The sequence below is a fragment of the Lissotriton vulgaris genome, chromosome 11, assembly GCF_964263255.1.
Source record: "Lissotriton vulgaris chromosome 11, aLisVul1.2, whole genome shotgun sequence".
Taxonomy (NCBI): Eukaryota; Metazoa; Chordata; class Amphibia; order Caudata; family Salamandridae; genus Lissotriton; species Lissotriton vulgaris.
The window spans coordinates 82,325,807-82,339,484 of NC_141699.1; positions in this window are offsets into that span (position 1 = coordinate 82,325,807).

Sequence of the window (13,678 nt, forward strand, 5' to 3'; positions counted from 1 at the left end):
CACCACCATAGAACCACTCAGCACCACCACTGCACCGCTCAGCACCACCACAGGATCACTCGGCGCCACCCCAGCATCACTCAGGACCACCCCAGCATCACTCAGCACTACCACATTATCACTCAGCACCACCACATTATCACTCAGCACCACCACAGCACCACTCAGCACCACCACAGCACCACTCAGAACCACCACAGCACCACTCAGCACCACCACAGAACTACTCAGCACCACCACAGCATCACTCAGCACCACCACAGCACCACTCAGCACCACAACAGCATCACTCAGCACCACCGCAGTACCACTCAGCGCTACCCCAGCACCACTCAGCGCTACCCCAGCACCACTCAGCGCTACCCCATTACCACTCAGCACCACCACATTATCACTCAGCACCACTCAGCACCACCACAGCACCACCACAGCACCACTCAGCACCACTCAGCACCACCACAGCACCACTCAGTACCACCACAGCACCACTCAGCACCACCACAGCACCATTCAGCACCACCACATTATCACTCAGCTCCACCACAGCACCACTCAGCACCACCACAGCACCACTCAGCACCACCACAGGATCACTCAGCGCCACCCCAGCATCACTCAGCACCACCACAGCACCACTCAGCGCTACCCCAGCATCACTCAACACCAACACAGCACCACTCAGCACCAACACAGAACCACTCAGCACCACCACAGCACCACTCAGCACCACCACATTATCACACAGTACCACTCAGCACCAACTCAGCACCACTCAGCACAAACACAGCACCACTCAGCACCAACACAGCACCACTCAGCACCAACACAGAACCACTCAGCACCACCACAGCACCACTCAGCACCACCACCACAGCACGACTCAGCAACACCACATTATCACTCAGCACCACCACAGCATCACTCAGCACCACCACAGCACCACTCAGCACCACTTAGCACCACCACAGCACCACTCAGTACCACCACAGCACCACTCAGCACCACCACAGCACCACTCAGCACCACCACATTATCACTCAGCACCACCACATTATCACTCAGCACCACCACAGCACCACTCAGCACTACCACAGCACCACTAAGCACCACCTCAGCACCACTCAGCACCACCACAGCATCACTCTGCACCACCACAGCACCACTCAGCACCACCACAGCATCAATCAGCGCTACCCCAGCACCACTCAGCGCTACCCCATTATCACTGAGCACCACCACATTATCACTCAGCACCACCACATTATCACTCAGCACCACTCAGCACCACCACAGCACTACCACAGCATCTCCACAGCACCACCACAGCACCACTCAGCACCACTCAGCACCACCACAGCACCACTCAGTACCACCACAGCACCACTCAGCACCACCACAGCACCACTCAGCACCACCACATTATCACTCAGCACCACCATAGAACCACTCAGCACCACCAAAGCACCACCACAGCACCACTCAGCACCACCACTGCACCGCTCAGCACCACCACAGGATCACTCGGCGCCACCCCAGCATCACTCAGGACCACCCCAGCATCACTCAGCACTACCACATTATCACTCAGCACCACCACATTATCACTCAGCACCACCACAGCACCACTCAGCACCACCACAGCACCACTCAGAACCACCACAGCACCACTCAGCACCACCACAGAACTACTCAGCACCACCACAGCATCACTCAGCACCACCACAGCACCACTCAGCACCACAACAGCATCACTCAGCACCACCACAGTACCACTCAGCGCTACCCCAGCACCACTCAGCGCTACCCCAGCACCACTCAGCGCTACCCCATTATCATCCAGCACCACCACATTATCACTCAGCACCACTCAGCACCACCACAGCACCACCACAGCACCACTCAGCACCACTCAGCACCACCACAGCACCACTCAGCACCACCACAGCACCACTCAGCACCACCACATTATCACTCAGCTCCACCACAGCACTACTCAGCACCACCACAGCACCACTCAGCACCACCACAGCACCACTCAGCACCACCACAGGATCACTCAGCGCCACCCCAGCATCACTCAGCACCACCACAGCACCACTCAGCGCTACCCCAGCATCACTCAGCACCAACACAGCACCACTCAGCACCAACACAGAACCACTCAGCACCACCACAGCACCACTCAGCACCACCACATTATCACACAGTACCACTCAGCACCAACACAGCACCACTCAGCACAAACACAGCACCACTCAGCACCAACACAGCACCACTCAGCACCAACACAGAACCACTCAGCACCACCACAGCACCACTCAGCACCACCACCACAGCACGACTCAGCAACACCACATTATCACTCAGCACCACCACAGCATCACTCAGCACCACCACAGCACCACTCAGCACCACCACAGCACCACCACAGCATTACCCAGCACTACCACAGCACCACCACAGCATCACTCAGCGCAACCCCAGGTTATAGGTGTCACATTTGCGAAAGTTATAACTATTGGCATTGTAAATGACAAAGCTATTAATTTAGCTATTTTCAAAACCAACACATAAATAAAAAAAGTTGTCATTTACAAGACCAATAGCACAAACTTTCCTAATGCGAGACCTATTGCATTGCAAATGCTTGTTTAAACCATACTGCTTACGTTTTGTAAGGATATATGCAACGGACATCAAAATGTGTCCCTTTCGGGCGTTGTAGTTCTGTCCTTAACTTTTCAGGCAAAAGCACTCACTGACATCTGAATAGTGAGTGTAAAAGCGTCAAGGTAACCATGTTGCTCCTGCTTACATTTCCCATGTTCTACTTACACTTGCATTCCCTATAAATGTTTGCTTTTTCCAGGATGTTGTTACTTTTTTTAGGCAGCATATTGCTCTTGTCCGGTGCATACTTTGAATTGAGTCGCATCCATGTGTTTATAGCGGGGCAATCAATCAATCAATCAATCGGGCGTTTGTTAAAGCACGACTACTCACCAGTAAGGGTCTCAAGGCGCTGAGGGGGGAGGTTTTAGCAGGTTCCAGTCCATCAAGGGAGGGGTCTGTTGAAGAGCCAGGTTTTGAGGTTTCTTGCGAAGATGGGGAGCTATGATGTCTGTATGAGGTGGAGCGGAAGGGCGTTCCAGGCTCTGGTCGCGAGGAAGGAGAAGAAGCGGCCTCCCGATCTGGTCTTTCTGGTGCGAGGGGCCACGGCGTGGGAGAGCTGGGCTGATCGTAGGGTCCTCTGGGGTGCGTGGAATTTGAGTCGGCTGTTCAGGTATGCTGGTCCGGTGTCGTGGAGCGCCTCGTGGGCGTGGGTGAGCATCTTCAAGGTGACGCTAGCCTCGATGGTGAGCCATTGGAGTGTGCACAGGTGCTGAGAGATGTGGCAGTGTCTTGGCAGGACGAGGGCCAGTCTTGCGGCGGTGTTCTGGATGTTTTGTAGCTTGCGGTGAGATTTTGGTTTATCCCGGCGTAGAGTGTGTTTCCGTAGTCAAGTCTGCTGGTGAACAGGGCGTGAGTGACAGTCTTTCTGTGTTTGAGGGGGATCCATTTGAAGGTCTTACGTAGGAGGCGGAGGGTGTGGAAGCAGGAGGACAAGACGGAGTTGATCTGGCAGTCGATTTTGAGCTCGGAGTCCAGGATGATTCCCAGGTTGCGTGCGTGGTCCGTGGGGGTGGGCGGGCTTCCAAGGGGGAGGGCCACCAGGTGTCATTCCAGGCATCAGGGTTTGGGCCCATGATGAGTACTTCTGTTTTGTTGGTGCTTAGTTGTAGGCAGCTGTTTTTTATCCATTTGGCAACAGCTTCCATGCCTTCTCGAAAATTGTGTCTAGCGGTGTTGGTTTCATTGGATAGGGAGAGGATGAGTTGGGTGTCGTCTGCGTATGACACAATGTTGAGTCCGTAGGTTCTGACAATGAGAGCAAGCGGAGCCATGTAGATGTTGAAGAGCGTAAGGCTGAGGGAGGACCCCTTGTGGACTCCGCAGGTGGTTGGTGTAGGGTCCGAGAGGAAAGGGGGGAGTCTGACCCATTGAGTAGATCCAATCGAGGGCCTTGTCTTGGATCCCTGCGTCATGGAGTATGCGTATTAGGGTGTGGTGAGAGACTGTGTCGAACACCGCTGAGAGGTCAAGGAGGGTGAGGGCTGCTGTTTCTCCTTTATCCAGTAGGGTGAGAAATATGGCACCGCGGCCAGAGCGACTGACGTTGGAATCTGGGGATCACGGTTCGATCTCCAGCGCCGGTGGCAGATTGATTAGCCCAGCACCATGTGACTCTGGGCAATAGCTTGCTTAATCTTCCCGACAGCCCCCAGCGCCTAGAGACCTTACGTGTGAGTGTTCGTGCTTTACAAATATGGATTATAGGGCGTGTATGTGGTCTGTTGCGGCGAGGAGGGCGATTTCCGTACTGTGGTTTTTGGGGCACAATTGGGTTGTAGCTAAAGGCCGTGAGAGTTTCTCTCAGTGGGACAGTATGGTGTTCCTTGGGGGAGAGAATGTGGCATTATGGTCAAAGCTGCCGCATTTGCAACTGGGAAACCAGGTTCAACCTTCAAAATCAGTCCACCAGACCACTCTCCTGAGGGAGCACATTCCCATTCTAGACCTTAGAAGCCCCCGCAAGACCTTAGAAGCCCTGGTGTCTTAGCATCAACAAGTGGACCCTAGCGGTGGCAAGTGTGGATTCACCTTGAAGGCTTGTCCACCACAATCCATACTCAAGTTCACCTCCAGTCTTGCGGGCAGGCCTACAAAGCAGAAAACCATTAGAGCAACAGTGACTCTGTCACTGAGGTCACAGGACCCTTGGGAATGGCTGGCTCGGTGTGACTGCAACGGGCGCTGATTTTGAGTGGGGGCATTTTGTTTGCAAGTACATAGTTTTAAAAGGACCTGCTGCCTCCTTCCTGGCCACCAGCAATTTCCAGCAACATGAAAAATGTCTTGAAAGCTCAGGTGATTAATGTTCCTCCTAGAGAGAGATTAGAGTTTTGTCTAGTGGAAGTTTTGACTCATGGAAAGATAGCACATAGGGTTGATGTGCCTGCTGCAAAGAACATGTGCCATGCAGATCACAAAGTGCTCATAATGTAAATAGGTCAGTGAGTTAATGCTTTTCTCAGAGTGATCCTTGTGTTACTTGCAGTCTATAAGTTAAAATCCTAACATAGAACAGTGAACTATTAATTGTCATCTAAGAGCTGTATGCAAACTGCAAGGTATAAATTAGAGCTTTATGTTTTTTTCCAACAGTCTTTGATTATCCTAATGCAGCAAAAAAAAATCATTTGAATAGAAATCAACTCTGATTTTTAAAGAGAACCCCCAACATAGTATTACGTTTTAAATTCTGAGTATGTTTTTCTCCAGACTAATCACTATTAAACTATACTTCCTACTAGTACGGTTGTCATGTGACTGCAACGAATATGCCTCCTTATTCCGAAGTCTTTTAGTACGCAGGGAATCACAACGCGGTCTTATAACGGCCTTGTTGTGATTCCGCATACCATTACTCCGCAAGTCGGAACAACGACTTGCGGAGGGGGGGCGCTGGATGTTGGAATAGTATAATTTACTATTCCAACTCCAGTCTTTGTGGACACTAGGTAAGGTGTTGAATTTTAAATCCAACACCTTACCCCCCTCCGCAAGTCGTTGTTCCAACTTGCAGAGTAATGGTATGTGGAATCACAACGCCGTCGTAATGGTATGTGGAATCACAACGACTGCGTTCTGATTCCGTGCGTACTAAAAATTTCGTTATAAACGTTCTTTACCGACTCCAACAACTTGTAGTCATTGGTCTTATGTAACATATCCTATACACTGATTTACGCATGTATAATTGATTGTCTCTGTGCAATGTGTGTGACGTAAAGTGCTTGGACATTCTACAATGGTATGAGAGGCGCAGTAAATCAAATTGAAATGCATCTGAGAGCAAGTCTGGTTATGGAGACCTGAGAAGCACTGTTAAAGGGTGGTAGAGAGGGAAACCATGGTGTAGGTGGTAATTGGGGGCACCAACAAACACTGTTGCATGGGCCGCCACCAGTGCTAAAGCCGGCCATGCCCTTAGGCCAGTCCGCCTCACACATTGGTACCTCCATTGGCCTTGTTTCAGCAGTAGTAGCTGCAATTCACCAGGGTTTGGTGATGCAGGATTTGCACGCATATCAAACTAAGTTCACAGATTTCACAGTCTCTCTGCTTCATGCACATGCACTTTTAACTAGCGGCGGGCAGAGAACTCCACTCCACTGTGAAACATGCGGAGATTTGCCTACTACGCGTTCTGCTGAGAACGCAGAGTTTAGGCAAAACTCTGATTCCGCAGCAGAGTCGAGGTTAGCTCCAGACCCATAGTAAAAAGGTCCCCGCCTCCAGCCCCCACCAGTTAATATTTTTGTTAAATAAATAAAGAAGATAAAAAAACACACTTACCTCTATTGCACCGTTTTGGTGCAGGAACCCCTAAGTCAGACATACTTAGTGGTAGAACTGCGCCTGTGCGCGCAGTCCTGCAAGACGTTCATCTGACGTAGGGTTTTGCAGAAGAGGAGGAGGGAATCCCGGGGACACCGCAATAGAGGTAAGTGTGTTTTTTTTTATTTTTATACTTACTCATGACGTGCTCAATGTTTCCTCTCGGGCAAGTTCACAGCGGTAGGCGGTATGACGAGGGCTGGCGGGGGTGTTGCACGTTTGTGATGAAGCTTGGAGGTCTGTTCGATGATGCGGTGAGTAAGGTCTGTTGTATGTCACTTGCAGCCCAGAGTTTAGCTTCAAGAACCATGGGGGCGAGAGACAGAGGTAAGGTGACCAAGAAGGCTGGAGGGCTAACGTAAGTGGGTTCTTGACATATTCACACAAGTCGAGCTATTTACAGATGGCGGTGTGACCTTGATGAACATCTAGAAAGGTTAACCTGCAAATGTAGCTGAATACACCTGGAATCAATGACATGTGAAGAAAACGCAGGACTGAGGGAGGGAGGGGGGGTTGGAGGTGCTGAGCGAAGTTCCACAGAGGTTTGCCCAACTCCGTGGAACTCCGCGTAGTGCGACTATACCAGCTCCGCCCGGGCCTGCTTTTAACATGTGCTGCCTGCTTTGAGGCCACTGAAAATATGCAGCAAAAGAGGACAAAATTATGCTGCATTGTTGACTAAATTATGCGGCAAAAAAAGGCTGTAGCATAATGCCTTATATTTTCTGATACTTTATTATTTTGACATTTTTACACTTGCTAACAATCTCTGGAAAGAGTTTGCCTTATTAGTACCAGTTTAACATACAAATGCAGGAGTGAGAAAGGTGATCAGTCAACCTTTGCAGTGGGTCGTCCACTTCGTAGCAACACAAGTCACATTTTTATTAACTTTTGATCCGTTTGAGCTACAAACAATTTATTAGTTAAAATTGCCAGATCATGCAGCAGATATTGTATTATATGGCAAATATGGCAGAGTCACAATTATATAGAAAACATTTGCAAACCAGGATATTTTGCCATTCATGTTTAAACAAGTCTTGTAAAAAAAGGGTGGAGAAGTGCTGATGACAGAAATTCCATGGCTCGGAAACAAATGGCTTGTGCTTCCACATTTAAGGATATTTGGGACATTCTGTGATTGGAAACATATCTCACTTTGGGAATGTATTTTAATGTCAATAACTCAATTTAAACCTTAAATAATCAGGTGTATCTAGCAGGGCCATCTGGGAACCAAAACCGGCCCAAGCTAAGTGCTCGGCCTGCCCCTGGGGGGGGGAGGTCTGAACTCTTTGCTTTAGGCCGGTTTTAGGCCGATTTTGTTGCAGGGCCGATTTTGCAGCTATGCTGCATAAACGTCCCTGTAACAAAAACGGCCCCCAGGGTCCCAAAACCGGCCCACACCCTTGCGGCGCCACGGGGGATTGCCCGGTGCCCGCAACGGCCAGTCCGGGCCTGATATCTAGTGTTTGAATTAAATAACGTAATAAGCTGAAACGGGCCAGTGAAATACCAAAGAAATTCTAAAAATTGGGGTATTTTTTGAATTCTGGCTACACCTCCCACTCCGTCTGCTTATCCAATTCACGGGTTATTCCCACACTCTTGTTCTCTGCCCACAGTTCCCCTACTGTTTTTTCCCCACCTCGACCACTGTTGTGATCTCTACTTGGCTCCCTCTACTGTTCCTTGAAGCCCTCACTGCACAAGTGAACTCCACTAAAGAAGTGTGTGAGGTCTCACTTATCCATCATGCCGGTAAGCCTCCAGAAGACTAGTGAGCTCCCCTCAGGCTGTGCGTGATCTCACCCTCAGTCCGTCGCATGCGCCTTGGTGCCACTAGTGCACAAGTGAGCTCCCTTCGGGCTGTGCGTGATCTCACCCTCAACCCCTCCCTTGGTGCCACTAGTGCACAAGTGAGCTCCCTTCCCGCTGTGCGTGATCTCAACCCCCACTCTTCGTGTGTGCCTTTCTGCCACTAGTGCACAAGTGAGCTCCCTTCGGGCTGTGCGGGATCTCACCCTCAGCCCCTTCCTTGGTGCCACTAGTGCACAAGTGAGCTCCCTTCCCGCTGTGCGTGATCTCACCCCCGCTCTTCGTGTGTGCCTTGGTGCTACTAGTGCACAAAGCTCCCTTCGGGCTGTGCGTGATCTCACCCTCAGCCCTCGCATTTGCCTTGGTGCCACTAGTGCACAAGTGAGCTCCCTTCGGGCTGTGCCTGATCTCTTCCTCAGCCCTCGCATTTGCCTTGGTGCCACTAGTGCACAATTGAGCTCCCTTCCGGCTGTGAGTGATCTCACCCACAGCCCTCACATGTGCCTTGGTGCCACTAGTGCAAAAGTCAAGTCAAGTCAAGTCAGAGAATTTATATAGCGCACTACATACCCAGAGGGTCTCAAGGCGCTTAAGGAGGGGTAGGGAATCACTTGTCAAATATCCACGTTTTAAGTTGCTTTCTGAATGCTAGGTGGTTCTGGGTAAGGCGAAGGTAGGTGGGAAGTGAGTTCCAGGTTTTAGCTGCCAGGTAGGAGAAGGATCTACCTCCCATGGTGGTCTTGTTGATGCGAGGTACATTGGCAAGGGCTTGGTTGGAAGATCGAAGCTGGCGGGAGGGGGCGTAGAAGGACAGTCGTGTGTTGAGGCATTCTGGTCCGATTTCGTAGAGTGCTTTGTGTGCGTGGGTAAGGAGCCGGAAAGTGATTCTCTTATTGACGGGAAGCCAGTGGAGGTTTTTCAGGTGACCAGAGATATGTTCTTTACGCGGGATGTCTAATATGAGCCTGGCTGAGGCGTTTTGGATTCGTTGGAGTTTTTTCTGGAGTTTAGCGGTAGTCCCGGCGTAGAGGGTGTTTCCATAGTCCAGTCGGCTCATGACCAGAGCGTGGGTGACCGTTTTCCTAGTTTCGGTGGGGATCCAACGAAATGTTTTTTTGAGCATGCGAAGAATGTTGAAGCAGGATGAGGAGACAGCGTTGACTTGTCTGTTCATTGAAAGTGAGGAATCCAGGATGACGCCCAGGTTCCGTGCATGGTCTGTCGGGATGGGTGCTTTTCCAAGGGCTTCTGGCCACCAAGAGTCGTCCCATGCGGAGGGGGAGGTACCTAAGATGAGGACTTCTGTTTTATCTGAGTTCAGTTTCAGACGGCTGTGTTTCATCCATTCGGCTACTTCTTTCATTCCTTCGTGTAGGTTCGTTTTGGCGGTGCTAGGGTCATTGGTGAGTGATAGGATCAGTTGAGTGTCATCCGCGTAGGAGATGATGTTGAGGTTGTGTTGGCGGGCGATGGCCGCGAGGGGGCTCATGTATACGTTGAAAAGGGTGGGGCTGAGTGAGGATCCTTGTGGTACGCCGCAGATGACTTCAGTGGCCACTGACTTGAATGGTGGAAGGCGGACTCTCTGGGTTCTTCCGGTGAGGAACGAGGTGATCCATTCCAGAGCTTTTCCTTGGATTCCGATGTTTCTGAGGCGCTGTAGATGGGTGCTATGGCAGACTGTGTCGAAGGCTGCTGAGAGGTCGAGGAGGATGAGGGCGACTGTGTCTCCATTGTCCAGTAGAGTTCTAATGTCGTCTGTTGCTGCGATGAGGGCGGTCTCAGTGCTGTGTTTTGCTCGGAAGCCGGACTGTGAGGAGTCGAGGGATTTGTTGGCTTCGAGGAAGGCGGCGAGCTGGTTGTTGACAGCTTTCTCGATGACTTTGGCCGGGAATGGAAGGAGCGAGATGGGGCGGTAATTTTTGAGTTTGGTGGGGTCTGCTGTGGGTTTCTTCAGAAGGGCGCTGAGTTCAGCGTGTTTCCAGCTTTCCGGGAAGGTGGCGGATTTGAAGGAGCAGTTGATGACGTCTCGGAGGTGCGGTGCTATGATGGAGTCTGCTTTGTTGAAGATGTGGTGAGGGCATGGGTCTGTGGGGGATCCTGAGTGGATGGAGTTCATCAGGCGGATGGTGTCCTCAGTGGAGATTGGGTTCCAGTCATTAAGGATGTTCGAGGGGGGTGGAGGTTCAGTAGATGGTTGGGTGGGTTGGTCTTCGGGTTGGTTGTCGAAGCTGTTGTGGATGTCTGCAATTTTGTTGTGGAAGAATGAGGCTAGGGAGTCGCAGAGTGCTTGAGAGGGGGTGATGTCGTTAGAGTTGGCCGAGGGATTGGTAAATTCCTTGACGATGTTGAAAAGTTCCTTGCTGTTGTGGGCGTTGTTATCTAGTCGTTCCTTGAAGGCGGTTTTCTTGGCTTTTCAGATCAGTTGGTGGTGTATACGGGTGGCGTTTTTGAAGGCGTCCTTGGTGCTGGTGGTTGGGTCTTTTTTCCAGGCCTTCTCAAGGGAGCGGCAGAGTTTCTTGGATTTCTTAAGATCATCGTTGAACCATGATGCCTTCTTGCTGCCAAGTTTGCTTTGTCGTTTTTTCAGTGGTGCTAGGATGTCGGCGCTGTTGGAAAGCCAAAGGGTGAGGTTGGTGGCGGCTTGGTCGGGGTTTGAGGAGTGGGCTGGGGGGTTTAGAAGAAGTGATGAGGAGATCTGGTCGATGGTGATTTTGTTCCAGTTTCTTTGCAGAGTTGGTTGGGGTTGGTTGTTGGGTTTGGGCTTGTTGTAGGTAAAGTGAACGCAGCTGTGGTCAGTCCAGAGGAGAGCCGTAGTGTGGCTGAAGGAGACATGATTGCTGGAGGTGACGATAGGGTCGAGAGTGTGACCTGCGATGTGGGTGGGAGAAGTGACCAGTTGTTTAAGTCCGAGGTTGGCGAGGTTGTCCAGAAGGGTGGTGGAGTTGCGGTCGTTGTTCTTTTCAAGGTGAAAGTTGAGGTCTCCCAGAAGGATGTAATCTTTGGAGGGGAGGGCGTGTGGGGTGATGAAGTCTGTGATGTCCTCACTAAATTGTGCGCGGGGTCCTGGTGGCCTGTAAAGGAGGGTGCCTCTGAGTGTGGTCTTGGGGTCGATGTGGATCTGGAAGTGAAGGTGTTCAGAGTTGGCGAGATTGATGTCAGAGCTGGTTGAGATGTGGATGGATTTCTTATGGACGATAGCGATTCCTCCTCCTGTGAGGCCGGTACGGTCCTTGCGTATGATCTTATAATCTTCTGGGATGGCAATGGTGATGTCTGGGGCGGAGGAGGCGTTCATCCATGTTTCTGTAAGGAAGGCGACGTCCGGAGAGATGGTGTCTAGTAGATTCCATAGGTCAATGGCGTGCCTGTGGACCGATCGGGTGTTGAGCAAGATGCATTGTAGGTGGTTGGGGTCGGGAATCTGAGGTGTGATCGTAGCGGAGATGTTGACGGTGCCGATGAATCTGCAGGAGTAGCATGAGAAAGGTCCATGGGTGTGTCCAGGAGCGGCTTGGACGCAGTTGGGGGGACGGCCGGGGTTAAGGGCTAGGAGGGTGGAGGCATCGTAGGTAATGCGGGAGGGCTGGGCAATGCGAGGGCCAGGGGGTCTGGCGCTGGGCGCGGGCTCGGCGCGGACGGGCGTAGACGGGCTTACCTTTGGCGCACCTTCGGCGCGACTGGGGCGCGGTCGCTGCGCGTTATGACATTGGTCATAAATGGATGGTGGAGGGGCGGAGCGTGGGAGGGGCAGCAGCTGGGAAGCGGTGGCGGGAGGAGGGGCGGACCAGGGGAAAACAACAACAGAAAATGGAGGGTCAAAGGCTAGGGTCACAGCGTGTAATGAGAAAGAGCCTAAAGCGCACAAATAAGTATCAGTATAGCGGCAATCACCGTTATTTACTCAGCGAGGTCGCGCTTCAAATTAATAAATAAATTAATCGACAGTGCAGCGCGAGAAAATCAATGGAGCGACAGTGCAGCGCTGTAAATAAATAAATAGTTGCGTGCAGCGCTAGGCGAGCAGAGAGCTGCAGAGATGCAGGTCAGGAGAACAAAACGATACCAGCGTCTTGGGAAACAGGAGCGTGGAGGAGCAACCGGACTGAAGGAGGGTCCAGGCGCTGTGCGTGATCTCACTCTGCTCTTTGTGTGTGCCTTGGTGCCATTAGTGCACAAAGCTCCCTTCGGGCTGTGTGTGATCTCACCCTCAGCCCTCGCGTTTGCCTTGGTGCCACTAGTGCACAAGTGAGCTCCCTTCGGGCTGTGCGTGATCTCACCCTCAGCCCCTCCCTTGGTGCCACTAGTGAACAAGTGAGTTCCCCTCGAGAACCTTTGATCCCCACTCATCCCCCTCGCCTTGCCTTGAACTCACCACACCCCCATGAGGGTGTGGACACGTGGGCGAGGGGGGGTTCAAGGTATTGGCGAGGGCCCCTTCCACTCCCCCAATGCTAATTGAGCCCCCTAATGAGGCGCCTCTTATCTCCACCTCTGCCCTTGCCGTAAACCCTCTTTGTGCAAAAGTGAGCTCCCCTGACGAGTCGTGTTGTCTCCCACCCAGCCCCTTCGCCCTTGTCCTGAAGCTTTCAGGACAAAAAAGTGATTTCCCTGCACGAGTAGTATGATCTACCACTCAGACCCTCCACAGTGCCTGGAGGTCCCCAATTGCACATGTGCTCTCTACTTTCTTGCGCCTTGAATTCCCCAGTGCACTGGTGCGCTTCCTTCACCAGGCCTCTCACACCGCACTAGGCTCTGTCTCATGTGCCTTGAAGCTCCACACCGCCCATGTGAGTGTGAGCTCTGCTCCCCATCCCCTGTGCCTTGAAGCCCCGAAGTTTATTTATTATGATTTAGGACTACAAAGAGTTCCACATAAAAGATACATTAAAAAATTCAACATTACACTCCGTAAAAAGAGAGACAGTGAAGTGCTAAATGCATCATATAAAAACAGTGAAACGCAGTCTCTCTCTCTCCTATGCGTTAAAGCCCCAGTCACACTGCACAAGTGTACGGGCCTTGTCATGGTACGTGTGATCTCCCACGCATCCCCTTCATGCAGGCCCTGCAAGCACAAGTCAGCTCCACTCAGGAAACCCCTGATCTCCCACTCCACTCCCGTCCCCTGTGCCTTGAATCATCGCAGTATAGAGATGTGAGCGTCTACTCAGTCCCTCTCCTATGCGTTAAAGCCCCCGTCACAGTGCACCAGTAAGCGGGCCTCACGAGGCGTGTGATCTCCCAAGCAGCCCCTGTCGTGCCCTGTGACACGAGGCTCTGTGTGCACAAGTGAGCGGGCCTCACGAGGCGTGTGATCTACCACGCAGCCCCAGTCGTGCCGTGTGAC